The 10,581-nt window shown below is 58.3% G+C and overlaps 1 pseudogene; it reads right to left on the bottom strand.

Moving 5' to 3' along the window:
• Positions 1-3,842: 3,842 nt before the first annotated feature.
• On the bottom strand, positions 3,843-10,016 carry LOC101787020 (neurogenic locus notch homolog protein 4-like; annotated as a pseudogene).
• Positions 10,017-10,581: the final 565 nt, after the last annotated feature.

Below are 10,581 nucleotides of genomic sequence, written 5' to 3'. Positions count from 1 at the left end.
CTGTAGGACAGGTACAGTGGAAACCTCCAGGTCTGGGGGTATGTCGGGCGCAGGCGCTCAACACACCCCGCCCAGGACGATAAGACCACATCAGCTTCCACAATGCGCTACGTCCTTCTTCAAACTAGCCACCCCATGCGCAGCCCGTGCTCACTCCGCATTCGCCCCGTGCTGACTCTGTGGCAACCCCTGATTGGCCACAGCTGGGTATATTAGCCAGAGCCTGTGTCCCATTCCAACCCTGCTTCCTCGTGGCAGTCCTCATGGCAGCCTGTGATTGGTCACAGCCGAATATATAAGCCAGAGCCCGCGACAATAAAGTGGCAGTTACCTGTTACCCACAAGAGCGTCCTCTGTCTCATTGGGGGGCTGCACCGGTCAACTGGTGGCCCGTACGGGGAACGAGACCCTCTCTCTGACAGAACGGAGACGAGAACAGGTAAAACCGTCAAGCTCTGATAGTGGGGGCTACGCGGCGGGCGGGGGCTGACAGGTTAAACTGCTCAACGTTGGTAGCGGGTGCTACGCAACAGGCAGTGGGGGCTGCCGGGCCAGATAGCGGGGGCTATCGGCAACCTTGGGCGGACGTGTCGCAAGGGTCGAGGAACTCGTAAAGTGAGTTCCCAGTGCCGTAAAGAGGCAGGCTACGGGGGCGCCGTAAAGGGGCGCGGGGATTAAGCTGTCCCTGAGGGGGAAAAAAAAAGGGAAACAAAAAGAAACAAAAAGAAACTCTTGAAATTCCCCTTAACATGGGTAACACCGCTACTCAGCCGCTGTTAGTCGCTTTAAGCGACTTACTGAAAGAAAAGGGATTAAAAATGAAACGAAAACAAATTCAAAACTTCCTCGATCAGGTCGACAAGGTAGCACCTTGGTTTGGTCCCACAGGGTCCGTTACCATCCCCAGCTGGGATAAATTAGGGAGAGATCTTGACTTTGCAGCAGAAAACGGCCTCCTGGAGCCAGGAGTCAGACCCCTATCTGGGCAAAGGTCCTCCAATTTACCGCCTCTGATCCCCTAGATGGATACTCCCAAAAAATAACATGGGGATTCTCCTTGGCACCCGACTTCCCAGGCAGGACACATGACGTTCCCATGAGCCCCATAAGTAAGGGCTGGAGCTGGTATAATTGGAAGCTCACTAATCGGGCCGGAGCAGCAGGAGATATATCAGCCCCTTTCCAATTAGGATTGCTCCACCGCAACCTGTTATGTGTCACAATGTTGGAATAACAGTACACTTTCAGCTGTCGTTATGTAGGTACCCCAGTTCATACCGATTCCAGTTATGGCGGACCCAGACACGTTTCCTGTGATCCAGCTCATGCGCAATACTCTCCAATTGGATCCATAAAGCTTTCTCTTTCATAAAGGAATGGGCAGGAATAGGGGCTCTGGCTACCATGGCTACACTTGCCGCATTCGGCAGTTTACTTCTGCTCTGTCGGATTCGCAGACAAAGGAATAGGGACAAAGTATCTGACCAAAAGAATCTGGTCAAAGCCCGGCAGTATGGCTCGCCATGCTGTGACGCAGGTGTGGAGCAAAGCATCGCAGGGGGTGCTGTTCTTGGCCAGGAGGTGCCCCAGTCCCCATGTCGGCGAGCATGCGGGTTGGTCTCATAAAACAGATTTCCTGCCCCCTCCAAAAGAGCACCAATGGGTAGTGAGGTACCGTCATGACTGCACAGCATGACGCCTCACGAGGGGCGCCAACCCCTGGAGACCCTGCGTCAGTTATAAAGAAAGGGGGAGATGTCGGGCACAGGCGCTCAACACACCCCGCCTGGGACGATAAGACCACATCAGCTTCCACAATGCGCTACGTCCTTCTTCAAACTAGCCACCCCATGCGCACCCCGTGCTCACTCCGTATTCGCCCCGTGCTGACTCTGTGGCAACCCCTGATTGGCCACAGCTGGGTATATTAGCCAGAGCCTGCGTCCCATTCCAGCCCTGCTTCCTTGTGGCAGTCCTCATGGCAGCCTGTGATTGGTCACAGCTGAATATATAAGCCAGAGCCCGCGACAATAAAGTGGCAGTTACCTGTTACCCACAAGAGCGTCCTCTGTCTCATTGTGGGGCTGCGCCGGTCAGTGGTACAGGTTCCATAGTTGTGACAGGGCTGGGACTGACAGGCGTGGAGTTCCTCTGAGCAGTTCTCTCAACCGTAGCCCAGGTGCACTGCAGCAGGGAGGGTCACATGGAGACAGGGGTGACCCTGCTTTTGCCCTGCCCTGCCCTGCCCTCAAGCTGAACACCACCCCTCCTGCCTGGTCCTTTGGCCTCAGAACCTCATGAGACTCTGCCCTGCCAGTCCAGGGTGGTCACGGTGACACAGCACCACCAAGCACGGTGCCAGTTTGGCACCTCTTCTCTTCCCAGCAGAGCCTGGAGGCTCTGTCACACTCCACTCACTAGTGTACAAGCGTCTACCAGGTGCTCAGGTTGTGCCAGGCTCTATTTCAGGCAGCACAAACACAAGAAGATCAGAGCTCAGAGCTCAATGCTGCTTCTGCAAAGTTCACAGTCAATGAGAGAGAGACAGAGAGACAGACAGAGAGACAGAGATAGACAGACAGAGACAAAGGCAGAGACAGAGAGAGACAGACAGGGACAGAGAGACCGACAGAGAGAAAGACAGAGACAGACAAAGACAGAGAGACAGAGACAGAGACAGAAAGAGGCAGAGACAGAAAGACAGAGACAGAGAGAGACAGAGATAGAGACACAGACTGAGAGAGACAGAAGCAGAGAGAGAGACAGAGATAAAGAGACAGAGAAAAAGAGAGAGAGACAGAAAGAGAGAGAGAGAGAGAGAGAGAGAGAGAGAGAGAGAGAGGCAGCACCAGCATTTATGGCATGACTTACATGCCTAACCTCATTAGTAAAAGCTCTTAACAGAGCTCAGTGTGGATTGTCTTACTCTAGCCTCACATCACAGATAAGGAAGAGCCCAGGAAGGGGCCCTGACATGCCTGGGTCACACAGACTTGGGGTTCAGAGTGAGTCTGGTTCCATGGCTGCCTAGAGAGCGAAGGGCCCAGGCTGGGCTGTGGCCGGTGGGGAGTGCAGGGATGGGGCAGAGGAGGCTCCAGAGTAAAGGTGCAGGGCAGTCTGTGAATCCCCCTGGAGCAGGTGGAACCAGCCAGAGGTGCTTTGAAAGCCTCTGGAGGAGGAAGCTCCACAAAGGGAGCCAAGCACGGAGCCTGGTGCCTGACCAGGATCCCGCTTCTGTGTGTGTGTGTGTGTGCCTGTGAGTGTGCGTGTGTGAGAGAGAGAGAGAAGGTTTGTGACCAGTGTGAGACATGGAGTTACAGTGTTGTGGAGAGGGTGGTTCAGGATCTGCCGTGCACCTTCCACCAAAAGCACTGAGCATGGGAACCAGGCTGCAGGGACTTGAATCTTGGCCTTGGCTCTCCAGGCTCAGTGACCCTGACCACCAAGCAGTGGCCCTCGCCCCTCAGAGAGAGGCCAGGCCCGGGGCAGTGGGTGAGGGCTGGGAAGGCCAAGTGGGGCAGAGGCCTTGCAGGCAGGAATGAGTGTGGATTCCTGGGCAGAGCAGGAGTGGGACAGTGGGGAGGGGACAGGTGAGGCCCAAGAGGCAGGCAGGGCTGGGTCACACAGGGCCCTGGACTTTGCTGGGAAAGGAGATGAGGGCCTTAGGCAGGAAGTGAGCCCTCAGCAGCCGTTTCCAGCGGAGTCCACTGGCAGTGGGCGAGGGCTGAGCCATTGGAAGGAAGGACAGGAAGTGGGCGAATGGGGCAAATTGGGTCGTCCCTCGGTGGTGTCCCGCCTGCTTCCCATCTCTGGCCTGCCCTTGTCGCCTTCCCCTCTGGGACCCTCACCTGGCAGTGCTATCCGCCAGGCTGGGCCACACTGGTGGCCGTGTTGTGGCAAGGCCCAGACTCACAGGGGTTTGCACGGTGCTGGCAAGAGCTGCCCTGGAAGCCCGGCGGGCAGTGGCAGAAGTGGGAGGCACTGCTGTCCATGCAGAAGTCTCCATTCTGGCACAAGGCGGAGACCTCTACACCTGGAGAGAAACAGATGGAGAGCTGGGGCTGAGAGGACCGCAGGGTTCAGGGGCTCTGGACGTTGAGCAGAGAGGCTCCCCCAGCCACGTGTACCTCCTGACCCCCACAAGTGAGCAGGAGCACGTCATGTCCCTCCCATTCTGCCACAGGATGGGCAGGTATGTTTGCCCAAGGCCATCAGAGTGCTGTGCGTGGTTTTCTTGGTTTGAAGTGTGGGCCTTTGGTGAGCAAGAACTCCAGGCAAACTTCTGGGGAGGCTGAGTGGCTTCAGCCATCCCCTGAGGCTTGTGTACCCCTCAACAGACCTTGCATCTCCCCATGATTCCCATCGCCAGCCCCTATGCCCACGGGGTCTCCCCTGAGCTCTCCTCTCAACAAGCCTTGTTCAAGTAACGAGGGCATCTTCACAGGGGGCTGCTGCACCTTAGCAGGGCAAGCTGGGTGACGTGGGCTGAGCATGGCTGGGTTATCCTTGGTGCATGCTGGCTGAGTTCCACCATGACAGGGCAGAGTCACTGCCATGTGAGGTGTGTCCCTGGGTGTATTAGTTACTTTTTACTTGTCGCTGAGACAAAATACCTGAAGCCCAAGTTGGGAAAGGAAAGGTTTATTTCTTACAGTTTTTGGAGGTTTCAGTCCACACTCAGTTGGCTCCAAGACAGGCGGGCATGGCTGGGCTGCAGTTCATGGCAGCCGCCAACAGCAAGCAGGAACCAGCAAAGAGCCAGACACCGCTTCTTCCTGCCATTACATCACATCCTGGCTCCACCCCTAAGTGGGTGTAGCACTAACACCATCAATCCAAGCACTATACAATGAACTAACCACAAATACACAATGCAAACTCATGAGGACTGGGGACACAGACATAAACCATGACACTGGGTTAGCTGGGGTCGCCTGTGCTGGTGGGCTGGTGGCTTGATTTGTATCTAACGTGGGGTGTGTTAGTGTTTCCTGGGTATTGACCTGTAGGATCAGTAACGGTAGCTGGTCTTGTTCTGTTTTTATTGTTTTTCTTTTTTGAGACAGTCTCCCTATGCAGTTCAGGTTGGTCTGAGTTTACTGTGTAACCCAGGCTGGCTTCAGACTCACAGTGATCCTCCTGCCTCAACCCTCCCCATTACTGGGATTAAGGGTGTGGGCTGACATGTCCCTTTGGTCTGTTTTGGCTCCCGTGTGACTGTTTAGCCTGGAGTGGGAAGAGGTACAGGAGGAGGCTGTGTCTTTTATCTGTTTCCCTTCTGGCCCCTGGGCTGGTACCTTGACTCAGTGTAGACTTCTGGCAGGCAGATAAAGGGACCGCACAGAGAGGCCCAGTCCAGCCCTGGAGGCACAGGCACTGGAAGGAGGCCCCATTCTGCAGGCAGGGGGAGGTTTTGGGCAGGGCTCCTGGGCACAGGGGTCCACCAGCATCTGAAGAGAAGGAGGGTCGGGGCGTCAGATCCCAGCCTGGACTGGCTACTGCCATCTCAGCCCTCACAATCCCCATGTAGGGATGAATGTGTGGCCCTGATGACCCTTCCTGGAGTCTAGCGCAGTCCCTGAACTGGACATCTGCTCAGTCCTTCCTTCTTCAGACTCCACAGACCTCCCTCGATGCCCAGCACTAGACCTCCCAACCTCCCTCCCTTCATGGGCCCAGCCGCTCAAGCTTCCCTGTGGCCCTGCGGGTCCTGGGGTTCCCCTTACCAATGCTGTCTCCCCATGCCACCCCTGGCTGGTGGCCCCTTACCTGGCAGCTGCCTCCTGTGTAGCTAGGGCGGGCAGGGGCTGCAGGGACCTTGAGGGCTGTCTTGGCAGGTGGCCCTGTTCCTACAGGGACTGCAGCAGCAGAGAGGGCGCCATGGGGTGGAGGCTGGGGCAGCAGGTAGGGGCGGGCAAGGAGGCTGCTGAGGCTCAGGGAGTGTGTGGGGTCTCCCTGCAGGTCTCTGCTCCTACTCACCTGTCTGGGCAGCTCGGACTGGCCTTTCCCTCACAGCGTGGGACCTGGAAGCCAGCGGCACAGAGGCAGGAGAAGGTGCTGGGCCTGTCTACGCAGGTGCCACCGTGGAGGCACGGGGCTGGAGAGAGGGGGCTGTGAGGGGTCGGGCTCCTGGTCCCTGTGACCTGGCCTGTGACCTTATTCACACTGCAGCCAAGACACACACGGTCCATCACCACACTGGAACATGGCTCACAACCATTCAATGCTTGTTCTCATGACCACGGCCCTGCTTCACGTGGCTCTGTCAGTCCTGGTGGTCACTCACTCACCAGACACATAGTGGTCAGCAGATGTTTGTCACTGGGGCCCTGTTTGGCTTTGGGGGGCAGGTGCAGCAGTAGCCCCCCAGTTGGGGGCTGCAGGAGCCACCATTGAAACAGGGCTCAGAGTGGCAGGCTGTCACCTCTACACAGCAGGTGGGCCCTGGGGAGACAGGTGGAGCAGGAAAGGGGTTTCCCTCCCTTCCCCTCCCCACCCCTTCCCTTCCTCTCTCCCCCTCCCCTTCCTCCTTTCCTCATCCTCACCCCTTGCCCCTCGTATTCTCCCCTGTGTCCAGGAGCCCGTGCCTGGTTCTCCTGGGCGGTGACTGAGCCCACCCTGCCCTGGGTTAGGGGGTGATCGGTCGGACAGGACGGCTCAGGTGGGCTCACCTGTGTAGCCTGCTGGGCAGGTGCAGTTGTAGCCAGGGGGCCGAGGGTGGCAGGTCCCCCCATGGGCACAGGGGGCTGAGACGCAGCCCCCCAGCTCTGCCTCACACTCTGGCCCAGTCCACCCCACGTCACACACACATGCGGACCTGGCAGAGAGCAACAGGGTTTTCCTCTTCCGGTGTCCCCTTTCCCTGCCCCAGGGCAGACCCCTGGGCGCCTTCGCAGTTGGTCCCGAGGCTCTGGTCTCTTCCCCAGTGACCTCACTCTCTCTACACTCATCTTCCTTCCTAACCCGCTTATTGACCACCCTCTACTCCCAGACAACAGTTCCTGTGTCACTGAATCTTCTGCTCTGTGCTCTGTCCCCAGGGCCTGAATCAGTGCCCCCTCCCCCCCGCCACCCGCACGGACTCCCGGGGCTTTCTGTCCAGCTAATGGGGCAGTGGCCCCGTCCTTTCCTCCACTCTCCCGTCCCCCATTGTGAAAGAAATTCAGCTCTCCAGCTCCTTCTCTTCCCTGCAGGCCTGCACCCCACTCCCACTTCCCTTGTCCTAGCAAAGGACCCTGAGGGAAGTGTGGGCGGTGTTACCTGTGGCAGCATCCGTGGTGGCAGGTGCAGTTGTCCCCTGCAGGGGCGCAGCCGGGGCTTCCATCGGGGCAGAGGCAGTGGACCCCATGGTCTGGTTCTTGGCATTGCTGCTCGGGCTGGCACAGGTTGGGGGCGCATAGGGGCACCTCGCAGAGTGGGCCTGGGGTGGAGAGGTGAGTGGGAGAACCCGGGCTTTTCATGTCCTTGAGGGCCGAGGCCCCTCCTAGGAATGGGTTGCTGGTGCCCCGCCCGCTTGTCCTCCTGTAGGTCTTGATCTTCCTTAGGACCCTGACTTCCTGTCACTTGGGGGCCTGTGTGACTCAGGGGCACAGGGTTCCTACAATGCAGTGCACTTCCCTCCCCCTTGCACGTGGTTCACCTCTATTTAAGCACACCATCCACCGTCTGGCACTGACTCTGACAAAGTCCTCTCTGTCCCCTGAGCTGCAGCCCCACCACCACCTGTTCCTGCCGCCTTCTGAACCTTAGTCTGTGGCGCTGGTCCTTCCCAGAGATCCTGCCGCAGTGACACTGGGCCCATGGCGACCTATGGCTGTGTACTTGTGCCCTTTATGCACCCCATTACTTTAGGGGTGCTTCCTCAATCATAGAACACTCACCTTTGACCTATGCCCCACCCTGGACTAACGGAGACCCCTGTCTCCTGTCGTTCCTCTGAAGCCTCCCCTGTTGACCTGTGAATCCGGCAGGGCAGAGGCAGGAGAGGGTCCCTGGGAGATCGAGGCAGCTGGCTCCGCTGGGACACGGGCCACTCAGACACTCGTCCACTTCCATCTCACAGCGTGGCCCTTCAAAGCCTGAGGCCCCAGAGGAGATCAGGGAAGGTTCAGACGTCTGACCCTTCCTCCACTGCCCTCCAGCATCTGTGCCCTGCCGTACCGGGGTGGGGGGCACTTGCAGAGGAAGGCTCCGGGCTGGTCCTGGAAGTGCCCGCCATTGTGGCAGGGAGAGCTCATGCACTCGTCCACGTCCTCCTTGCACCAGGTGCCCGTGTATCCTGAGCGGTGGGAGAGAAGGCCATGGTCACACAGGCCTGGAATCTGCCCAGGAGACGTGTACTTGTGGAGCTTCCCAGAGGAGACTCAGGGGCCTGGGTGCCTGGAGCAGCTGGAGTGTGACGCCGAGGACATGAGTCACAGCCACCTGCCTGCTGTTGATCTGTGGGCTCCCCTTCAGCCCAGAGGACAGTAATGTAACTTGGGCGGGGGGTGGCTCAGAGGTAGAGTCCTTGCCAGACATCTGTAAGTCCCTGTCTTCCATCCTTAGCCCAGGGATAAATCTGTCTCCTGTCACCAGTGAAGGGATTCAATGATGTGAGATGTAATTTCCAAAGTGTGAAGGATGCTGGGAAAGCCAATTGCTTGTTCCAGAGTAAATAATCTTCACAGAAGGATTTCTGACTTAGCTGGAGTGAGGAGGATTTGTGGCCAGCTTTGCCTGTGTCTAAGGTAGCACCAGGACCAGCTTGGGGTACCCTGAACCCCAGCCTGCCAGGATAGCTGGAAAGGAGGGAGATGGGGGAACTTGGCCGGAGGGTAACAAGTAAAGTCTTGGGGTGTAGGAGTATGAGGAGCAGAGGACTAGGGATGGGGGTCTCCTCGTGTCCTCGGCAGGCCAGAGGGAGCCCCCAGAGGCCTGGACTCGGCAGCTGATGGGGGATGGGGTGGGCCTGGCACCCACCGCCTGGCAGAGGCACAGGAAGACATGAGCTTGTCCTGGCAGTTGGCGTGGTTAAGGCAAGGATCCAAGGTGCACTGGTCGGTCTTTAGGTCACAGAACTGCCCTTCTAACCCTGAGGATGGGACAGGGTGAATGGTGGGGTTGAGCCTGGGTTCTGGCTGGGCAACTCTGCCTGCTGCTCCAGAGACCCAGTGCCCCTGCCCCTAGACTGTGCCCTGGGAAGAAGGCTCTGCCACCTGCAGGTCGAAAGCGCGGGGAGCAGGCAGGGTTGGTGGTGGCTCAGAGGTGCCCTGGGTGCCTTCCTGCTGTGCAGAGTGTGGGGCTTACAGGGCAGCCACTTGGCCTGAGGTCCCGAGACCACAGGTGTCTGTAGGTGTCTTCCTGCAGGCTCACCTGTGCTTACTATACCCTCCGAGCCAGGCAGAACCTGATGTGTGGTGGTGGGAAGTGCATTTAAAAGCCCTGATGCTCCCCTGTCTTCCCCACTGCTCTGGAATCATCCTGGGCTCCAGGGTCTTATTCTGCCCTGGGCCAGATGGGCCTCCGCACCTTGGTGGCCTCCAGTTTCTCACTGGCCCCTGATGTGTGTTTCTCAGAGAACTGAACACTTTTCTCTATTTTCTGTGCTCCTCTGTGAGTGGCATGAGCCACCCCTGGGGGGCTGCTAAGCTGGGTAAGGTGACACAGTGTGGCAGCTGAAACTTGGGGAGGCCCCCGGACTTGGATCTTGGCTCTGCCGCTAATTAGCTGTGCAACCTTGGATGAGCCATAGGATTCTGACCCAATCCGACTGCAAGAACCCTCTGCTCTCAGCTCCAGGGCCCACAGGGTTCCCTAGTGGTGGGTCCCTCTTGCCATCACCACCCCTGGCGCCAGGCCCTTGGCTTGATCTGAGCAGCTCCTGTGGAAGTTGGCTCCCCCTGGGCTGTTCCCATTGGAGAAAGACACTCTTTTAATCTGTGTATCCTCAAAGGCTGGAATAGGCCTGTCCCCCACCCCTGGACTCCTCCTGGGGGGTGGCCCTCCCTCTGTCACCCCATCTCACCTCTGGTCATGGCCAGTGGAAAACAGGGCAGCAGCATCAGCAGCAGCAGGAGGGAAGGGGGCTGCATTCCAGAGCCCCCACCCCACGCCCAGGTCCCCTCTCCCTCTTCAGGATGGCACTGCAGGGCCACCTCCTCGGCTCCCACTGCCCCTTCCTCCTCTTCCTTGGCCTGCTACAGCCTCAAGTCTGAGCTGTTTCCTGAGTCACACAATGTCCTGCACACCCTAGTGATGGGGAGGAGGGAGCAGAGGAACCCTGGGGGGTGAGGGAGGGGCCTTCTGTCCCTGACAGCCCCTAGGGGAGTGGGAAGGTAGGGCCTTGTGGCTGGAGGGCAGGTGACAGGAGGGCAGGCCCAGCTTGGCCCCTGGTGCAGCCCGGCCCTGTCTGGGACATGGTTCCTCCTTCGAATAGGTAGGGATCCTGAGGTGGCTGCCCCCATGCCATGGGGGCCAGGGCCTTGACAGGAGTGTGGGAGCAGTGAGGCATAGCCCCATTGATCTGCCCAGGAGAGAAAGCTTAATTGGTCAGTTCAGGGCAGACACCTCCCAGAAGACCTGCAACTTGTCCCTGTTTGA

The sequence above is a fragment of the Cavia porcellus genome, unplaced genomic scaffold (assembly GCF_034190915.1).
Source record: "Cavia porcellus strain 051 isolate PalLab524CR breed Dunkin Hartley unplaced genomic scaffold, mCavPor4.1 scaffold_28, whole genome shotgun sequence".
NCBI lineage: Eukaryota > Metazoa > Chordata > Mammalia > Rodentia > Caviidae > Cavia > Cavia porcellus.
This window is presented reverse-complemented; position numbering and strand designations above follow the sequence as displayed.